At 46.7% G+C, this 22762-nt stretch overlaps 1 protein-coding gene across 1 annotated transcript in view; it reads left to right on the forward strand.

The window, feature by feature from the left end:
• The window catches only part of C2CD4C (C2 calcium dependent domain containing 4C), a 302746-nt gene that overhangs the window by 198548 nt on the left and 81436 nt on the right, over positions 1–22762 (forward strand). The window lies entirely within an intron of this gene.

The following is a 22762-nucleotide window of genomic DNA, read 5'->3' on the forward strand; positions in this document are numbered from 1 at the left end:
CCACAGACAAATTAATTGAGGGTCAGCATCGCCTCTGTGAATCCTCCCTGGAGGTTTTCCCGTGATTAGTAATTTATAAAATTTCTGCAATCACTGGACTTTCTGTCTGGAGTTGTATCCATCTTGTTTCCTGTAGTGGACAGTCTGGACTGGCTTACTGACACTGAAATATATATGAATATTTAAAAGTACCCCAACACTGTATACTGTTGTACGCTTCGAATCCATTTCCCTATTTCTAATTTTTATATTTTATATTCTGCACTCTTTTAAACTATAGGGAGATTTAAAATGACAACACTGCATGCAGCTGTGCGCTTGTAATATATTACCCTTTTTGTACTTTTTATATTCTTGTCAAATCCCTACTGAGCCTGTGAGTGTATTTTTCTGACTCCGGATATTTCCAATTACCCCTGGACTGGATACACCTTGTATCTGCTGATACAGTACCTTTTTTCAACATGTTTGAGTACGGTTAAATCCATACTGACTGAGTGAGCGGGTATGGTTGAAATCTGGTAGTTGGAAAAAATAATGGAAAGACATGGAAACCTCAAAAAAACTTAGGTTAATATGGTGTAGGTCCACCGTTTGCGGCGATTGCAGCCTCGATTGAGCCAGTGCGCATGTCCTGAGTACAAAAACGGTGCTCAAAGATACCTGTGGAGCGGGGCAGCAGCGGTGAAGATGCCCGAAGCACGTGACTGCTGGGGGTGTGGCCTAAGCTCCACAGAGCTAGGAGCTGAAGGAAAACTCCTAGAAAGGTAACTGCGGGACAAGTTACCAAGGGGCATAGGCAGAGACATAAACCAGATTAAGCCGGGGTCAAATCATGAAATAGCACAATACCAAAGGGTTAGACAGAACGGATAGTCAGGACGTAGCAATAGATCAGAAAACCAGAACGGGCAATAGACGGTACAATAGGGACAAACTGTAACGGAGTAACAATAGCCTAACCAGGAGGTCAGAACCAGAGAAGACGATAGTACCAAAACGAGAGACAGAGAACAGAGTGAGGGGACAGACCGGGTCATACACGGGAATCAAACAAGCAATGCAGTATACAAGCACACCAGGGGTCAGACACACAACCAGAATAACAGTATAGCTGACAGGGAATCCTAGTCTGGCGTGAGTATAAATACCCCTCCCAGATCCAAAGAGAGGCTGGCAAAAGTTAACCCTGTGAGAACAGGACATTAACCATGTCCTAACCATGATGCATACAAGGTGTGAATTTTTTCCAAAGGAATTGTAGCCCATTCTTCATTTAAAACACCCTCCGTTCTTTGAGCGACAATGGTGGCGGAAATCGACGTCTAACTTGAATCGATAAAATCTGCCATAAATGAGGAATAATGTGGAGGTCTGGGGATTGTGGGGGACAGATGAGATGCTCAACTTCATTACAGTGTTACTTGTGCCATGCTTTAACAATTCGAGCTGTATGAATTGGTGCATTATCATCCTGAAAGATGTCGTTCCCCTCCGGGAACAGTGCTTGATCCATAGGATGCACTTGGTTGCCCAAAATGCCTAAATAATCACGGCTGTTACTTCTTCAATAGTGTTGAGCATTCCGATACTGCAAATATCGGGTATCGGCCGATATTCGCTGTATCGGAATTCCGATACTGAGTACCGATATTTTTACAATATCGGATACCGGAATCGGAAGTTCCCATAATGCAATGAGCCAGTGTTGTGGCTGTGATTGGCTGCTGAAATGATGTCATCATGATGCGCGGTCTGTGCGCATCATGATGCGCAGTCTATGCGGGCCTGCCAGGGGTCTGAGCGGGCCTGCCGGGGGTCTGTACGGGCTGCCGGGGGTCTGTGTGGGCTCCCGGGGGTCTGTGCGGGCTGCCGGGGGTCTGCATGGGCCGCCGGGGGTCTGTGCGGGCCTGCCGGGGGTTGTGTGTATGTGCAGGCATCGTCCGATGGGACTACAAGTCCCATCGGGCTATGCCTGCTACAATGATAGTGATTGACACATTAGCCAATGATGGGACAGTAGTAGTCCCATCATCCGGCTAATGTGCTGAATGTAAAAAGAAAAAACATACATACTACATACAACATACATACAACATACATACATACTACATATACTGTATACAACATACATACATACTACATACTTCATATATACTACATTCATACTACATACATACATACTACATACATACTACATATATACTACATTCATACAACATACATACATACTACATATATACTACATTCATACAACATACATACTGTACATACTACATAATACATACATACTACATATATACTACATTCATACAACATACATACTACATACTACATACATACTACATACATACTACATATATACTACATTCATACAACATACATACATACTGCATACTATGCAACATACATAAAACATGCTACATACATACAACATACATACTACATATATACTACATTCATACAACATACATACATACTATATACATACTACATATATACTACATTCATACAACATACTTACTACATACATACAACATGCTACATACATACAACATACATACTACATGCATACTACGTACTATATACAATACATTCATACAATACATACATATAGACATGCAGTACTTATAACAGAGAACATACTCACCATCATTTGTCACTTTGATCCCCGAAGCCAGTGTCATCTCACTGTAAAAAATATTAAAATAACAAACAAGCAATATACTCCCTGATCTGCAGAAATCCACGAGTGTCCCACGACGATCTCCTGCACTGCATCACTGAGAGGTTACTATACTTTAGTTCGCTGATGCTGCTGTTCTCCACGGGAGATCGTCATGGGACACTTTTGGATTTCTGCAGATCAGGGAGTATATCAGTTGTTTGTTATTTTAATATTTCTAAAAGATGACACTGGCTTCGGGGATCAAAGTGACAAGTGATGGTTAGTATGTACTCTATGTTATATGTACTGTATGTCTATATGTATGTATTGTATGAATGTATTGTATGTAGTATGTATGTCTGTAGCATGTTTTATGTATGTTGTATGTATGTAGTATGTACTATGTATGTATGTATGTTGTATGAATGTAGTATATATGTAGTATGTATGTATGTTGTATGAATGTAGTATGTATGTAGTATGTATGTTGTATGAATGTAGTATATATATTGTATGAATGTAGTATGTATGAAGTATGTAGTATGTATGTTGTATGAATGTAGTATATATGTAGTATGTATGTAGTATGTATGTTGTATGAATGTAGTATATATGTACTATGTATGTATGTTGTATGAATGTAGTATATGTATGTAGTATGTAGTAAGAATGTAGTATGTAGTATGTATGTTGTAGTATGTATGTAGTATGTATGTTGTATGAATGTGGTATATATGAAGTATGTATGTAGTATGTATGTATGTAGTATGTATGTAGTATGTATGTTTTTTTTTTCTTTTTACATTCAACACATTAGCCGGATGATGGGACTACTACTGTCACATCATTGGCTAAAGTGTCAATCACTGTCATTGTAGCAGGCATAGCCCGATGGGACTTGTAGCCTCATTGGACGATGCCTGCACACACACACAACCCCCGGCAGGCCCGCACAGACCCCCGGCAGCCCGCACAGACCCCACCCGCACACACAGACACGCACAGTGTCTGCCCACGCACCTCCCACACTCTTCCCCCTTCCTGAACTGGATGTGCAAGTAAAGAAAGGGGTTTTTTTTTATTTCGATATTTCTGTCCCATTGACTTGCATGGGGCTTCCGTTATCGGAATCGGCGATACCCGATACTTTTTGGGTATTGGTCCGATCCAATCCGATATTTCTCAATATCGGAAAGTATCGCTCAACACTATTCTTCAATGAAGGGATATCATTGGCCCGGCGTATCTCAACGAAATAGCACCCCAGATCATCACAGAATATCCGCCATGTTTTACGGTTGGGAGAAGGCAGTCTGGATGGAATGCTTCTTTAGGCTGTCTCCAAACGTACACTCAGCCGGAGGTCGGAAATAGGGTAAACGATGATTCGTCTGAGAATATAAAATGTTTTCCCTGCTCGAGGGACCAATTCTGGAGGTTTCTACACCACTCTAAACGCTTGGAAACATTTGTCATTGAAAGAAGAGTTTTTACAATTCCAGCTGTTCTATGGATTCCATATTTGTGCAGCTCGCGACAAACTTTTTTCGAGGAAACTGTGTTCTATAGGTGTTCATTGAGCTCTGCATTGATTTTCAGAGCAGTTGTCTTGTGATCCTCTTTCCAAATTTGCTTTACAGTCCGACAGTAACTCTCTCATTCAACTTCGACTTTCGGCCGGACCTGTGCTTTTCCTTCTCTTTCAAACGCAGTCATTACTTTAGAGACAGTACCGCTTGACACACCAAGCATACGGTCACTTTCTGTTACACTAGTGCCTGCCATACCAGCATCAACAATTTGGGCTCTTTGAAAATTAGAGAGGTCTGCCATTGGTAGCAGGTTTTCCTCAATGTTCTTAGAATTATGCAAAACAAAGTTAATTTACATACACATATCACATGACACAAATAATCAACTACAAAACATTAACATATGTCACAGTTTGCATGTTTAGAACATATTTGAAGATAATGATGACAACACGTTAGGTGTTTGATTGCATTATTTTGTCCAACACCTGTATATACTGAGTGTGTAAAAAAGCCCTCCCTTCCGACTGCCAATTTTCTTCTGCCCATTTTTACAGTAGGGAGAGGTTGCTGACGCTGTTTATGATTTGGGAGACACTTAGGCATGTAAACAGAAGTTGCAATATGCTTGCGCTGAACGCAATTGTTGTGTTCTGTTAGTGTGCAGTGACAGGGGAGGATTTTCTTCTATGCAGCAGCGCTGATTATTAGCCTGCCTTACAGCAGTATTGCTGTGTGGACACAGCTGTGCAGACTGCTTTTACACAGCACTCCTTCTTTTATTCTGTACTCCTGCAGTGAACGAACGTTCATTATTTCACACACCATATAGAGCTGTACGCTCCTCACACACTACCGTTTACCGGATGGTATCACGGAGAAATACAAGCAGACTATCTGTATGAGACTACGGAAATATATAGGGAGATTAGCATTTTCGATTACACTATATACACCTGGTATTTGATGAAACAGTACCTAAGGCTACTTTCACACTTGCTTTTTTTTGCAGCGCGTTTTTCCCGCAAAAAAACGCATGGAAAAAACGCATAGAAACGCATACAAATGCTGCGTTTTTTTCAAGCATTTTTATGAGCATGCATGAAAAAAACGCAGCGTTTTTATGTGTTTGTATGCATTTTTAGTGCGTTTTTACCGCGTTTGCGTTTTTTTCCAACATTAGTTGGCCCCTCACACAAACCCAAACCATGACTTTACTAACCCTAACCCTAACCCTAACCCTGACCCTAACCCTTAACCAAACCATACCCTAACCCTGACCCTAACCCTAACCCTACCCCTGACCCTAACCCTAACCCTTAACTAAACCATACTAACCCTAACCCTTAACCTAACCCTAACCCTAAACCATAACTAACCCTAAACCCTAACCCTTAACCAAACCATACTAACCCTAACCCTAAACCCCCTTAACTAACCCTAACTCTAACCCAAACCCCTAAATTCCATTGTCTAACTAATGGTCAACAAAAAACGCATGCGCAAAAAAACGCATACATGAGCATGGCAATGCGCACATATGCGCACCCATAGACTTATAATGGGTGTCTTGCTGTAAAAAAACGCATTGCGCGCGCATGCATTTTTTTGAGGCAAGTCCGACGCCCAAAAAATGCAACAGGATGCATTTTGTGCGCCCGAGCGCACACCACAAAGAAACGCATGCGCGGAAAAACGCAAAACAAACGCATGTGTATGCGCACATAAGCGCATCCCATGCAAAATATAGGAAAAAAAACGCATGCGTTTTTTAGCGCTAAAATACAGCGCAAAAAAAACGCAAGTGTGAAACCAGCCTTAGTTCTAAATTTTTTCTTACGGTATGATCCATACTAAGTGATAGTGTGTGCTTTACTCATTCAATATATACGGAGAAAAACATTTTACCCTATACACCTCCTATCTTGTGATACAGTATCTTTGTTAGACATGTTGTCTTATGGTCAAATCCATACTGGGTGGCTGTCTGAGGGGGACTACAGAAATATATACGGAGATTTAAATTGTACCCTACAATACATGTACTTGCTATCTTGTTATCCAGTACCTTTTTTAAACATTTTGTATTATGGTCAAATCCAGACTGAGTGAGCGTCTGAGGGTGACTCCGGAAATATATACAGAGATTTACATTTTGCCCAACACTGTATCCAGCTGTACGATTTTGATACAGTACCCTTTTTTGCTATTTACATTCTGTTGTAATCCATACTCAGCCTGTGATTGTCTGTCTATTACTCTGTAAATATATTTGGAGATTTCCGATTCACACAACACTGTATACAGCTGTAAGCTTGGGATACATTACCCATTTACTGCTGTTTTTATTACGGTCTAATGCATACAGAGCCAGTGAGAGTCAGTTTATGACTATGAAAATATATACGCAGAGTTACAATGACCCCTACACTGTATACAGTTGTACGCTTCTGATCCATTACCCTTTTACAGCTTTTTACATTGTGGTGTAATCCTTAATGAACCTGAGAGCGTCTATGTCTGCCTCCTGAAATATATACGTACATTTACAATGTTGAAACTATACCATATATATAACTGGTAGCTAGTGTTACTGTACCCTTTCTCAACTATTTATATTACTGTCTAATCCATAATGAGGCTGTGAGCGTCTGTGTCTGACTCATGAAATATATACGTATATTTACAATTATCCCTAGACTGTATACAGCTCTACGCTTGTGAGACATTACCCATTTACTGCTTTTTATATTCTGGTGTAATCCATAGTGAGCCAGTGAGAGTCTGTTTCTGACTCTGGAAATATATATGGATATACCTGGTATCAGGTAATACGGTACCCTTTCTCAACTTTCTATATTCTTGTCGAATACATACTGGGCCTGAGAGTGTCTGTGTCTGCTTACTGAAATATATACGGAGATTTATAATGTTTAAACTATGCTATATATTTCTGGTATCTGCTGTTACTGTACCCTTTCTCAACTTTCTATATTGTTGTCGAATCAATACTGGGCGTGAGAGCGCCTGTGTCTGCCTCCTGAAATATATACAGAGATTTACAATGTTTAAACTATACTATATATACCTTGTAACTGTTGATACTGTACCCTTTTTCAACTTTTTATAGTATTGTCCAATTCATACTGAGCCTGTGAGCGTCCGTGTCTGACTTTGGAAATATATACAGAGATTTACAATGACCCCTACACTGTATAAAGCTGAACGCTTCTGATACAGTACCATATATCTGCTGGTATTTTGGGTCCATTTTCACAAAAATTAGGAAGTATGGTGTAAGAGGCTGTGGACGTGGCTACTGATGGTGGTGGTGGTGCATCTGCTGGTAGTGCCAAAAGTACAATACCAGGTAAGGCAAGAGGGCTTGAGATTGTGGCATGGTCTTGCTCCTGATGGCCTGGAAGGCTCCCTTTTCTCGGAGTAGGTAAAACACTTTTAAAGCCGGAGTGTTATGAGCTCATTTTCTGCTCCAACAGTTAAGAGTTCCCCTTCCGTTCTCCCTATGGTGGTGATGGGAGGTAGTGAGGTTGGTTTGGGTGGTAGTGATCTGCCACCTGGTGAGGAAGATGATGATTGGATCTCTGGAGTATCAGACTGGATATAAGACAGCCGACGCCCTATCCTAGTGCTGGTGATTCAGTCTGTTTCTCCGGTCTAGGACTCAGCTCTATTCCAGTCATCTCGGGATAAGTTTGTTTTTGCTGGTGTTCACACTTGCTCTTGTTGGTCTTTTCAGTTTTTTGTGTGGTCAGCCAGCCCGGCTGGGCTGTGCTGAATTTCCACTCCTATTTGCCAAATTGCCTTTCTTTTGTCCCTTGTTGGATTGGCCTCTTTTTGCTCTGTCTCAGAGTATTTCGGAGTGCTGGTATGGTGGGAGAAGTCTGGTGACTTCAGGGTTGATTTTGCTATCAGTTGTGTTGGACATTTTGTGGGTTTTTTTTGGCAGACTGCAGACAGTCTCTTTCCTTTCCTGTCCTTTTTAGTTGGTTTGGCCCCATCATTTGCTCAGCCTATTTTCCTGCCTTTGTTTGTGTTTTCATCTTTTTTTCACCGTCAATACATGTGGGGGGCTGTCTCTCCTTTGGGGTCTGCTCTGGGGCAGTTAGTTTTCCTCTTTTCCTGCTTTAGGCTTAATTGGTTCTCCAGTTGTGACGAGGCGTCTAGGACCACCGTAGGAATCCTCCACGACTGCTGCAAGTTACGTGTTAGGATCAGGGGTCTGCAGTCTGCATAGTTACCAACCTCTTTGGTTTTCTGAGACTTAGCTTGTATTGTTTTTTTTATTTCCTCCTCGGCTACCCGCTCATAACAGAATCACCAGCCATACCGCAGATTGTAGGGTACTCAAAAGCAGTAAAGAAAAAAAAAGGTGTCAGAATTTTTTTTTTTTATATATATGCATTTTTTCCTCTTTTTCTCTGGGGCCGTAGGAGGTTTTTTTCCTTAATGGAGATTAAGCAATTGTCTGATCGTGTGGAGCAGCTCGCTGCTGAAGTGCAGGGAATTTCCGCCTATCACGCTCAATCACATGCTGTTGAACCCAAAATCCCCACTCCTGATGTGTTTTCTGGGGATCGGTCTAAATTTTTGAATTTTAAGAATAATTGTAAATTATTTCTTGCCTTGAAGCCTAACTCATTGGGAAGCTCTGCACAGCAGGTTAAAATTGTCATCTCCTTGCTGCACGTCGATCCCCAGGATTGGGCGTTTTCTCTGACACCTGAAAATCCTATTCTGACTAATGTGGATGCATTTTTTCAGGCCTTGGGGTTGTTGTATGACGAACCTAATTCCGTTGATCAAGCTGAGAGTACCCTGTTTGCATTAAACCAGGGTCAGGATCCTGCAGAGTTATATTGTCAAAAATTCCAAAAGAGGGCTGTCCTTACTACATGGAATGATAGTGCATTGGCAGCCCTCTTTCGGAAAGGTTTATCAGAGACCGTAAAAGATGTTATGGTGGGATTTCCTGTTCCCTCTGGTCTGGATGGCTCTATGACATTAGCCATTCAAGTTGATCGGCGTTTACGTGAATGTAAAAATACACGGGAGGCGCTGCCACCTTTTGAACAAATGTCTGAACCTATGCAATGTGATGGGGTTTTGTCTAGGGCGCAACGTCGGGAGTTTAGAAGGCGTAATAAGCTGTGTTTTTTCTGTGGAGACGCCTCTCATACTATTTCTGTCTGCCCTAAACGAGAGAAACGTTTTGCACACACATTTACTGTGGGCAGTATACAACCCAAGTTCCTTTTGGAAATTACTCTGATCTGCTCCTTGTCCACATTTTCCACTAAGGCTTTTGTGGATTCAGGAGCAGCTCTGAATCTGATGGATTTGGACTTTGCTAAACGTTGTGGTTTGTCCATGACACCTCTGCAGACGCCTATTCCTTTGAGGGGTATTGATACCACTCCGTTGGCGGAGAATAAACTTCAGTTTTGGACCCAGGTGATAATGCGAGTTGCCCCTGACCACCAGGAAAATTATACATTTTTGGTGCTGCATATTTTGCATGACACTATTGTTCTGGGGTTCCCCTGGTTGCAAACTCATAACCCAGTTTTGATTGGAAATCTGTGTCTGTGGTGAGTTGGGGTTGTCAGTGTGTTCTTAGGGATGCTCCTGTTTTCTCCACCTCTCCTCAGTCTCATGATATTCCTGATTATCTGGCTGAATTCTCTGATGTATTTAGTGAGAGTAAGTCTGCATCTTTGCACCCTCATAGGAGTTATGACTGTGCAATTGAGTTGATGCCTGGGTGTAAATTTCCCTAGGGTCGGCTTTTTAACTTATCTGTACCCGAACATGATGCTATGCGATCCTATATTAAGGAGTCGTTGGAGAAGGGTTATATTAGACCATCCTCGTCACCTTTAGGTGCTGGGTTTTTTTTTGTGGCAAAGAAAGATGGTTCGTTAAGACCGTGTATTGATTATCGTTCCCTTAACAAGATGACGGTTAAATATCAGTACCGGTTACCTCTGATGTCTGATTTATTCTCCAGAGTTAAGAGTGCCTGCTGGTTTACTAAGCTTGACCTCAGGGGGCGTATAATCTTATTCGCATCAAGCACGGGGATGAATGGAAGACGGCGTTTAATACTCCGTGGGGACATTTTGAGTACCTGGTGATGCCTTTTGGGCTCTCCAATGCCCCTTCTGTCTTCCAGTCCTTTATGAATGATATTTTCCGAGACTTTGTGGATAAGTTTTTGATCATCTATCTGGATGATATTTTGATCTTTTCTAATGATTGAGATTCCCATGTGGAGCATGTCCGGACTGTGTTTCGGATTTTGAGGGAGAATTCCCTGTTTGTTAAGCGATCGAAATGTCTCTTTGGTGTACAGAGGATTTCATTTTTGGGATTTATCTTATCTCCATCAACTATTGAAATGGACCCGGCCAAGGTACAGGCCATTTATGATTGGGTTCAGCCTACTTCTTTGAAGGCTCTTCAGAAGTTTTTGGGTTTTGCTAATTTCTATCGTAAATTTATAGGTAATTTTTCTAGTATTGTCAAACCACTGACTGATCTGACTAAGAGGGGAGCTGATGTGCTGAATTGGACTCCTGAGGCTGTCTCAGCATTTCAGGAGCTTAAGCGGAGGTTTACTTCAGCTCCAGTTTTATGGCAACCAGATGTCTCACTTCCATTTCAAGTGGAGGTAGACGCTTCTGAGACTGGTGCAGGAGCTGTTTAGTCCCAAAAAGACCCTGTGACTTCTAAGATGAATCCCTGTGCCTTCTTTTCTCGAAAGTTCTCCCCATCTGAACGCAACTATGACGTAGGGAATCGGGAATTGTTGGCCATGAAATGGGCATTTGAGGAGTGGAGACATTGGTTGGAGGGAGCTAAACATCAATTTGTGGTCCTCACCGATCACAAGAATCTGACTTATCTGGAGTCGGCTAAATGCTTGAATCCTAGACAGGCTAGATGGGCCTTGTTTTTCACGCGTTTTAATTTTGTGGTCTGTTTTCTTCCGGGCACTAAGAATATTAAGGCAGACGCCCTTTCTAGGAGTTTCTTTGCTGATTCTCTTAATGTGACCGAGCCTACTACTATCCTAGGTGAGGGGGTTGTTCTTTCTGCCATTTCGTCCGATTTGAGACGCGCCCTGGTGGAATTTCAGGAGGATAAACCTGAGCGTTGCCCTATGGGAAGATTGTATGTTCCTGACCAATGGAGAAAGAGAGTGATGTCTGAAGTCCATTGCTCTGCATTGGCCGGTCATCCAGGTATTTTTGGTACCAGAGATTTGGTGAGTCGGTCGTTTTGGTGGCCTGCCTTATCTCGTGGTGTCAGGAATTTTGAACAGTCCTGTTGGACTTGTTCTCGGTTTAAACCCTGTTCTCGTTCTAGTGGTTGCTGATGCCCCTGCCGGTGCCCAAGAGGCCATGGACCCATATCTCAATGGATTTTACTTCTGATCTTCCTGTCTCTCAGAGAATGACTTATCTGGGTAATTTGTGATAGATTTTCGAAGATGGTCCATCTTGTACCGCTCCCAAAGTTGCCATCTTCTGCTGAGTTGGTACCCTTATTTTTACAACAGGTGGTTCGGTTACACGGAATTCCTGAGAACATTGTGTCCGATAGAGGGGTCCAGTTTGTTTCCAGATTTTGGAAAGCCTTTTGTTCCAATCTGGGAATTCAGTTATCCTTCTCCTCCGCATTTCATCCCCAGACCAATGGGCAGACTGAGAGAACAAATCAGACCTTGGAGTCTTATTTAAGATGTTTTATATCTGCTGATCAAGATGATTGGGTCTCATTTTTGCCCTTGGCCGAATTTGCGCTGAACAATAGAGCTAGTTCTGCCACCATGATGTCACCCTTTTTCTGTAATTTTGGGTTTCATCGTCGATTCTCTTCAGGGCAAGTAGAATCTTCGTCCTGCCCAGGTGTGGACACTGTGGTTGTGAGAATGCAGCAGATATGGGACCAAGTGGTGGATAAATTGTCTCTCTCTCAGGAAAAGGCCCAGCGTTTTTCCAACCGGCATAGGACCATTGGTCCCCGGTTTAAAGTGGGTGATATGGTTTGGTTGTCGTCTAAGAATATTCCTATGAAGGTTGCATCTCCAAAATTCAAGCCAAGATTTATTGGACTTTATAGGATTTTGGAGATTCTTAATCCTGTTTCTTTTCGATTGGCTCTTCCAGTTACGTTCAAAATCCACAATGTATTTCACAAATCACTGTTGAAGAGGTTTGTTGAGCCAGTAGTTCCTGTGGTGGCACCTCCTGACCCTGTGTTGGTTAAAGGCAATATGGAATATGAGGTAGAGAAAATATTGGATTCTCGTTTGGTTAGACGGAGACTCCAGTATTTGGTCAAATGGAAGAGTTATGGCCAGGAGGATAATTCTTGGGTCTCTGCCTCTGATATTCATGCCAATAAATTGGTTTGTGCTTTTCACCGGGCCCATCCTGATCGGCCTGGTGGCATGGATGAGGGTTCGGTGACCCCTCCTCAAGGGGGGGTACTGTTATGAGCTCATTTTCTGCTCCACCAGTTGAGGGTTCCCCTTCCGTTCTCCCTCTGGTGGTGACGGGAGGTAGTGAGGTTGGTTTGGGTGGTAGTGATCTGCCACCTGGTGAGGAAGATGATGATTGGATCTCTGGAGTATCAGACTGGATATAAGACACCCGACACCCTATCCTAGTGCTGGTGATTCAGTCTATTTCTCTGATCTAGGACTCAGCACTGTTCCAGTCATCTCGGGATAAGTTTGTTTTTTGCTGGTGTTCACACTTGCTCTTGTTGGTCTTTTCATTTTATTGTGTGGTCAGCCAGCCCGGCTGGGCTGTGCTGAATTTCCACTCTTATTTGCCAAATTGCCTTTCTTTTGTCCCTTGTTGGATTGGCCTCTTTTTGCTCTGTCTCAGAGTATTTTGGAGTGCTGGTATGGTGGGAGAAGTCTGGTGACTTCAGGGTTGATTTTACTATCAGTTGTGTTGTACATTTTGTGGGGGGGTTTTTTGGCAGACTGCAGACAGTCTCTTTCCTTTCCTGTCCTTTTTAGTTGGTTTGGCCCCATCGTTTGCTCAGCCTATTTTCCTGCCTTTGTTTGTGTTTTCATCTTTTTTTCCACTGTCAATACATGTGGGGAGGCTGTCTCTTCTTTGGGGTCTGCTCTGGGGCAGTTAGTTTTCCTCTTTTCCTGCTTTAGGCTTATTTGGTTCTCCGGTTGTGACGAGGCGTCTAGGACCACCATAGGAACGCTCCACGACTGCTGCTAGTTGCGTGTTAGGATCAGGGGTCGGCAGTCTGCATAGTTACCAACCTCTTTGGTTTTCTGAGACTTAGCTTGTATTGTTTTTTTATTTCCTCCTCGGCTACCCGCTCATAACACCGGAGCATCAGGAACTGGTTTTGGCTTACATTGCCGAAACAGCCTCCAGCTCTATCGCCTCCTCTTCTGAAGTTGCAAAAAATGCAAGCACTGAGTCGTCAGTTCAGGCTTCTGGTCAGGAACAACCCCTTTCCTTGTGTCCTTCACCCCCACCAAAAGTGAAGGATGCGGCAGGCCACACTTCAGATTACTCCATTGAACTCTTTTCACATACAATGCCTGGGTTATCAAGTGAAATCCTGAATTCCCCAGTCCAACATGAATCAGAGATGGAGTGCACTGATGCACAGCCACTGCTAGATGATTCTGCTGATACATTCACCAACAGCACTACATTCCCCTCGCACTCTACAGAGCTAGAATCTGACTCTGATGAAACTCAGGTGCCCCTTCACACATACTATAGCACCTTACATAGTGGCACAGAGGAAGGTGCAGAGGAAAGTGCCGGTTCCCTGAGCAGGTGGGGGGCATACTCATAGAGGACGGCACTGGCACAGGGCCCCTCATAGTACGCAAAAATGTCTCTGCCAGTGGAAGGGCCCACTCACCGTCAGACACACCAGTGTACTATGAGGGGCCCTGTGCCAGTGCTGTCGCTCACAAGTGGGCGCCCCCTGCTTCTTGCTCAGGGCCACAGCACTTGCAATACTTACCTCTCCCTGCTCCACCGCCGTGACGTCTTCCGTGTTTCATGACAGTGACATTCAGGTCAGAGAGCGCGATGACATCACGTCTGTATGCCCTCTGCCTAAACAGTCCAAGTGCAGAGAGCTGTAAGATGTTGACGCTGAGGAGTCCAGAGTAGAGCAGTGCCCAGCGAGGAAAAGTATTTATTTTTTTTAAAGGTTGGGATCAATTTTTGGGGAGCACTATACACTGGAGAATGAGATATGGGGCCCATCATACACTGGAGCATCATCCATGGGGCCCATGATATACTGGAGCATTCTACATGGGGCAGATTATATATGGAGCACTATTTGGGACCATCATACACTGAAGCATCATCCATGAGGCCCATCATATACTGGAGCATTCCAAATGGGGGACATCAGACACTGCAGCAGCATTTTCGGGGCCCATTATTCATTGGAGCATTATAAATGATATTATTATTAATTATATATTGAGCATTATTTGGGCCCATAAGACACTTGAGCATATTCCATGGGGCCCATCATATACTGGAAAATTCTAAATGGGGCACATCAGACACTGGAGCAGCATCTCTGGGGCCCATTATACACTGGAGCATTAGAAATGGGGCCCATTATATATGGCGCATTATTTGGGCCCATAAGACACTGGAGCATCATCCATGGGGCCCATGATATACTGGAGCATTCTAAATGGGGCATGTGCGGGAACAGGACCCGTTCCTCCCACGTCACCAATGTGATGTAACTACACAGGCACAGCTCTCCGGCGCCCCCTTTGTCTCTCAGGTCAGTAAGGGAACTGCACCTAGAGCAAATGGCTGCCGAAGTCGCTGGCGTCGGTCTGCACTACGAACGGCCGCGTGAAGTCGGCTGCCTGTAGTACAGGAGAGCTAGAAAGGGCGGTCTTGAGCACCTGGAAAGCTGTCTCGCAGGTGACTGTCCAGTCGACTGCGACGGGCAGCCTCTTCTTGGTGAGGTCCATCAGGGGCTTGGCCAGGGCACTATAGTGTGGAACAAACCTCCTATAGTACCTGACAGTCCCCAAGAAGGACATCACCTTCTTCTTGGTCCTGGGGGTGGGCCAGGATGCAATGGCATCCACCTTCCCGGGCTCTGGCTTCAGAGCTCCCCCACCTACTCGGTGTCCCAGATAGTGGACCTCACTCATACCCAGCTGGCATTTTTCCGGCTTAATGGTCAAGCCTGCTCGCTGGATCCGCCCGAGCACCTGCGCCAGATGCTCTAGGTGATCCTCCCAGGTGGGACTGAAGATGGCAATGTCATCTAGGTACGTGGTCGCATACCATTCCAGTCCCTCGAGCAGCGTGTTGACCATCCTCTGAAAAGTGGCAGGGGCATTCTTCATGCCGAATGGCATCACCGTGGACATGTACAGTCCGAATGGGGTGATAAAGGCAGAGCATTCCCGTGCCCCAGGGGTCAGGGGAATCTGCCAATACCCCCTTCTCAGATCCATGATGGTCAGGTACTTGGCCCCGGCCAGCTGATCGAGCAGGTCATCGATGCGTCCTTTTTAGGGACGAGGACTACAGGCGAAGCCCACACACTGTTCGACACTTGGATCACCCCCAGCTTCAGCATCTCGTCTATCTCTTGGCGCATGTGCTGCTGCACCTCAAGAGAGACCCGATATGCTGAACGCCGGATCGGGGGGTGATTGCCGTGTCCACGTCATGGACGATTGTCTCTGTCCTTTTGGGCAGGCTGCTGAACAGCTCCCGAAAGGGGTGTAGGGTGACCCCCAGCTGGGAACGTTGGTCCTCCGAGAGCTGGTGGCCAACCCCCACATCCTTGATGGATCCACCCGCCTTGTCTTAGGTGAGCAGATCCAGGAGGGTTTCTACCTCTCCTTCAGGAAGGTTGCACACTGGGTGGGCACAAGCCTCCCGCTCATGATGGGCCTTCATCATGTTCACGTGGAAGGCCTTCCTCCTTCCACGGGTGTGGTCCAGGGTGACCAGATAGGTGACAGCGTTGAGCCACTGGCGCACGAGGTATGGACCCTCCCAGACCGCCTGAAGCTTGTTTTGAGGTACGGGGACCAGTATCCACACCTTTTGACCCACCTGGTAGGTCCGCTCACAAGCATTCTGGTCGTACCACTGCTTCTGGTCAGCCTGGGCTTGGGCCATATTGTCATGCACCAGCCGTGTCAAGGCCATCATTCTGTCCCGGAAGCGCATGACATGCTCAATGACCGACACTCCAGGGGTGGCCAAATCCCCTTCCCATGCTTCCTTCACCAGAGCAAGGGGCCCCTGTACATGTCACCCGTACAGGAGCTCAATGGGGGAGAACCCTGTTGAGGCCTGTGGGACCTCCCGGGAGGCAAACAGCTGGTGTGGGAGATACCGCTCCCAGTCTCTCCCATGGGAGTCGACCAACATCTCCAGCATCTGCCTTAAGGTGCCATTGAACCGCTCACACAGGCCATTGGTCTGTGGGTGGTACAGGCTGGCTACCAGATGTTGCACCTGTACCTGCTTACAGAGAGACTCCATCAGCTGCGACATGAACTGGGTCCCTCGGACGGTGAGCATTTCCTGGGGAAACCCCACACTGGACAAAATCTCCAGTAAGGCAGTGGCCACTTTGTCAGCCTGAATGGACGACAAAGCTATACCGCCTCCAGGTACCGGGTGGCATAGTCCACTACCGTTAGTATGAAGCATTTCCTGGAGCGGCTGGGAGAGGACAGAGGTCCAATGAGATCCACAGCCACCCTCGAGAAAGGCTCTTCGATGATGGGCAGAGTTACCAGTGGGGCTGTGGGGCGCCGCCCCGCCTTCCCCACCCTCTGACAGGTGTCACACGAACGGCAATAGGCAATCACCTCGGTCCTCATTCCCGGCCAGTAGAAATGCTGAGCTAGCCTGGCCCTGGTTTTAGTGATCCCTAGGTGTCCGGCCATGGGAATCTCGTGTGCGATCCGCAACAATTCTGCCCTGAACGGATAGGGTATCACTAACTGTCGGTCCCTGGGCCACGCCTCCGGTGAACCCTGCTAGACCGTTACCCGGTACAGCCGTCCCTGCTCCCAGACCACTCGCTCGCGGTCGGACTCCAGGGGAGGCTGTGCCACCTGCTCCTTGAGAGCTTTCAGGCTAGGGTGAGCTTCCAACGCTGCCTGAAATCCCTGACTCAATGTGACAAGAATTGACGAAACTGCCACATCCTCTGTCAGCTCCCCGGACTCTGTCACCTGGCCGCTGTCTGACTTGGCAGCCAATTGGTTGGAGAGGGGGAAACCGTCGGACCTCCGTGAGGCTCCTTGGGCTCCGGCGCTCCTACTCCTGGTAACAGCAGCCACGACCGCTGAGACCACAGGTAGGGCCTGCTTCCCCTCGGCCCCTGACCAAGTCGCCGGGTCAGGTAGACTTCCCTGGCCTCGTGACATCCCGGATGCGGGGAACTCCTGCCATGGGGTCTTACCTGGTGGCTCCTCTCCTGGGATGCCCTCTCCCCCCATGGCCTGTTCCTCTTTCTGCAGAGGCCCTAGACTCAGCAGGCTGGATTCACTTAGGGGCCCTACACTGCCCATAGCAGCCCCTCCCTCCACCTCTGAGCTCTCCCCTGCAGTATTCTCACCTGTCCTCACTGTGAGCCATGTGTGTGTAGTGTCAGTGCGTAGCTTACCATGGGGTTTCACTCCCTCCTCCACTGTTGGAGGCACATTCAACACATTAACATTAGCAATCACAGTAGAGTCATGATATTCTTGGGGAGCCGGACTTGGGGGTTCAGTGGCCACATACTGAGACTCTAGCCACCCCAAATTGGTCCCAAGCAACACATTGGCAGGAATATGAGGCATTACTCCCACCTCCACTGTTGGAGGCACATTCAACACATTAACATTAGCAGTCACAGTAGAGTCATGACATTCTTGGGGAGCCAGACTTGGGGGTTCAGTGGCCACATACTGAGACACTAGCCGCCCCAAATCGGTCCCAAGCAACACATTGGCAGGAATATTTGGCGTTACTCCCCTCCCGGCGCCCCAGTCCAAAAACACCTTGGCGACGGGCAGCGTCGGTTCAACACCTCCAATTCCGGAGATGGAAAGGGTTTTCCCAGGCACCAAGTCTTGAGGGGACACCACCTCAGGACGTACCAGGGTTCGTTCAGCGCCTGTGTCCCGCAGTCTCATGACCGCTGAGCGGCCGATGGTGACGGGTTGGTAATTGTCCAGGGACCTCCCACCACCCCCTCCCACACACAAAACAGTGGACGGTTTCTGGGACAGGGATGGGGCCTTCTGGCGCTTGGGACACGCAGCTTTAAAGTGTCCCGGCTGGTTGCAATGATGACAACGTCTGGGTTCTGCTCCTGGCCTGGAGAGGGCAGCAGGGGGGTACACCCCTTGCACTCTGGGGGCTGGGGGGACAGGGGCAGGATTGGGCTTACCCCCTCTCCAGGTGCTGCTGGCAGGCTTCTTTGGCTCGGACGCCCTGTTGTTGGCATTCTCGTCTGCCAGGGCGGCCGTAGCAGAAGCCCCCTTTGGTTTCCGGTCACGGAGGAACTGCTGGAAGTCCTCTGGGCAGTTCCACAAGAACTGCTCCGTGATGAACAGTTCCTGGACCTCCTGACGGGTAGTGAGCTCTAGACCCGAGGTCCAGTGCTCCACAGCTCTCAGCAGTGCCCACATGTGGTCGGTCCAGGTGTCCTTTGAGCCCCGCTGCAGGCTCCGGAACTTCCTGCGGTACGACTCTGGGGTGAGGTTGTAGTGCTGGATCTGGGCCCGCTTGATGCTGTTGTAGTCCTGCTCCTCCCCGGCAGGTAAGTCCCCCAAAACTTCCAGGGACTTACCCCTCAAACGGAGGGTCAGGTACCTTGCCCACTGATCCTGGGCCAGATGGTGTTGGAGGCAGGTTCTCTCAAAGGCCAGCAGAAAGGAATCCAGGTCTCCATTCTTTTCAAGCAGGGGGAAGTCCTCCGCCCGGACCTTGGAAGCCTTGGTCCCCGGTGGGGCTGGAGCGTCCAGCGGGAGCCCATGCTAAGCCTTCTCCAGTCGGTGCCGGCGACCCGCAGCTTCATGGCATTCTGCAGCCTGCAGCAAACGTTCTGTATGCTCACGCTCTGCTGCTTTCTCTGCCGCCTCTTGCTCACGCTCCGCTGCTTTCTCTGTCGCCACCAGGAGTCTGTCATGGGTGGCATCGTTACCAGCCTCGAGCTGGGCCATAGCCGCTTGGAAAAGGGCCTCCAATCTGGACAGGCTGGGGCGGGCAGGTGGTGGACAGTCCACTGCGGGACTGAGCACGGGGGTCTGGCTCCTTGGGGAGCCCTGGCTGAGCTCCCCCTCGCCTTCAATGGTATTATCCTCCACCACCTCCTCATAGATCATAGCATTGGCCTCCCCTTTGCCTTACTCCTGGTGCCTTCCGCCATCTTGGGAACCTCTGGTTACTGACACAGCTGCAACCCTGACCTCGCACACAACTTATTATATTTGCACTCTGACTGTCTAGTGCTGGGCTGACCTTAAGACCCCAGCAGTGAAAGTTACCGCTGGTAGTCTCTAGTGTCTGGGAGTAGGGGTCCCACACACACTCTTACTCTGATCCCACCACTGCCACCAATGTGGAGGAACAGGACCCGTTCCTCCCACGTGACCAATGTGACGTAACTACACAGGCACAGCTCTCCGGCACCCCTTTGTCTTTCAGGTCAGTAAGGGAACTACACCTAGAGCAAATGGCCGCCGGGGAGGATGTCGTGTTACCCGCTGGGTATTCTAAGATTCGTAATCAGAGTAAAAGCATCAGCCCAAGATTAATTTTATGGTTTAATTGCCTTAAGGGCGCACTAGATAATTACAGAAATATACAGAAAGCTATACAATGGAATTACTGTGGATTTGCAGTCAGAGTAAAATATAACAATAAGGGTACAAGACTTAGAGATATTAAGTTGGGGGTCAATTTACCAGATTGTAGGTTGCATGTAGGTGCCGGGAGCTCTGCAGTCCACAGGTACAAGAATCTTAGTTGCCGGACAGACCCCAAAGCATGGGCCGCTGCTCCCCTTGGCAGATCTGTCCCCAGTTCCTTCTTAGATCATCATTGTCTGGTTCTTCTGTGAGAGTGACACTCTCTGCCATGGGCTGCTAGTTCTTAAGCACGCTAGGTCCCTCCCCCTGTGTCAGAGGGTGGTCTAATAATCTCCACCCTTTAGCTCCCTGCAGAACTTATTCACAATATCTAAGAAAGGGGGTAACTTTCAACAGCATGATCGGATCAGGACATGAGAGGTACCAGTGAATGCGGTTTGTTTTGCCTGTCGTGTGGAGAGCAAACATGGCCCCATTGGGTTGCTGTGGAGGGCCAATCTATGTATCTCAGGCCCCAGAACCCTCACCGCCTCAGGAGTCGCACTGCCAGATGCAAGATTACCTCAGGGTCACTCGGATATTTTTCATGAATCCATAACTCAAAAGATGTGCTCATAATCCATGATCCTAGGATGGAGTCGGGGCGGCTGGGAGAGACAATGGATGTGTATTTCTGTGTCTAGCTGACAGGTATATTCTAATTGAAGCCCCCAGGCCCCTTTTGCCCCATGCTGACGTGGCTCCTACTTAAGCTTTGAAGTTCTGTTTTGGGCCTTATCTCATTATCATTCTAAAAGGCCTTGCTATTCAACATTGGAGCCCTAAATCCTGCTTTGTTCAATATGCTTACAGGCCCTGGGGGAGGTAGGAGCAGTTAACTCCTTCATCACATGGCAGATTATATATGGAGCAATATTTGAGCCCATAATACACTGGAGCATCATCCATAAGCCCAAATGGGGGACATCAGACACTACAGCAGCACTTATGGGGCCCATTATACACTGGAGCATTATAAATGGGGCCCATTGTATATGGAGCATTATTTGGGTCCATAAGACACTGGGGCATCATCCATGGGGCCCATGATATACTGGAGCATTCTAAATGGGGCAGATTATATATGGAGCATTATTTTGGCCCATTATACACTGGAGCATCATCCATAAGGCCCATCATATACTGGAGCATTTCAAATGGGGGACATCAGACACTGCAGCAGCATTTATGGGGCCCATTATACAATGGAGCATTATAAATGGGGCCCATTATATATGGAGCATTATTTGGGTCCATAAGACACTGGAGCATCATTCATGGGGCCCATGATATACTGGAGCATTCTAAATGGGGCAGATTATATATGGAGCATTATTTGGGCCCATCATACACTGGAGCATCATCCATGAGGTCCATCATATACTGGAGCATTCCAAATGGGGGACATCAGACACTGCAGCAGCATTTATGGGGTCCATTATACACTGGAGCATTATAAATGGATCCCATTATATATGGAGCATTATTTGGGCCCATAAGACACTGGAGCATCATCCATGGGGCCCATCATATACTGGAAAATTCTAAATGGGGCAGATCAGACACTGGAGCAGCATCTGTGGGGCCCATTATACACTGGAGCATTAGAAATGGGGCCCATTATATATGGAGCATTATTTGGGTCCATAAGACAGTGGAGCATCATCTATGTGGACCACCATATACTGTAGCATTATGTGGAGCTCATCATTTACTGTATGGAACATAATATGGGACCAATTATTCTGTATGGAGAAATATATGGGGCTCATTATTCTGTATGGTGCACTATGTAGTGGCCATAATACTGTATGGAGTAATATACTGTCCTTTTTTTAGCTATTGTTGAATTTAAAATAGATATCAGTCATGTCATGTAAGAAGTGAAGTATTTTTCATTGTGCTATACCACTATTTCTCTGCCGTATCGGAGCATCATGAATTGTTTTATGTGTTAAAGGGGCCCACTGACACTCTTTGGCCCGAGGCACATGAAAACCTGGAGCCAGCCCTATCCCCCTCCCACAACTTTAGTAAAATAACCCCCAGTTTTCACTGCGTAACTATTATTATAAAGTAAATTAAGGTTGCCAAGCTTAAGTAATAAGAATTGATGTTGTTGGCATTGAAATGGGCACTGTAGGTGTGTTTACTGTCCTCCACTCCCTGACAACTTTGCTTCCCCATTGACTTGCATTAGGTTTCGTGTTTCGGTCAGACCCCGACTTTTCCCTATAGTCGGCCGATTTTGTTCGACTCGACTTTTGAGAAAGTCGAGTTTCATGAAACCCGACTCGACCCTAAAAAAGGCAAAGTCGCTCATCTCTATTTGTAGCATATCTTCAAGGTCAGACCTGGGAAAAGTGTAGCACACAGGCCACATCCAGCCCTCTGGCTGGCTGATTCCGGCCCATGGACCACACCATGCCTGCATGATCAATGTCTCCATCTTCACTGATTGCGTTGGTGGAGGAGGGGCCTTCGGCCACTTCCTTCACAAATCAGCATGTGAATCAGCTTGACTCGATGATGTCACTTCATCGCGTCAGCTGTGTACTGCGGAGAGTCAGCGCACCGGAGATACCGAGACAGGAGCAGAACACCAGGGAACGGGACAGAGGTGAG

The sequence above is a fragment of the Dendrobates tinctorius genome, unplaced genomic scaffold, assembly GCF_039654945.1.
Source record: "Dendrobates tinctorius isolate UK_male_01 unplaced genomic scaffold, ASM3965494v1 ptg000092l, whole genome shotgun sequence".
NCBI lineage: Eukaryota > Metazoa > Chordata > Amphibia > Anura > Dendrobatidae > Dendrobates > Dendrobates tinctorius.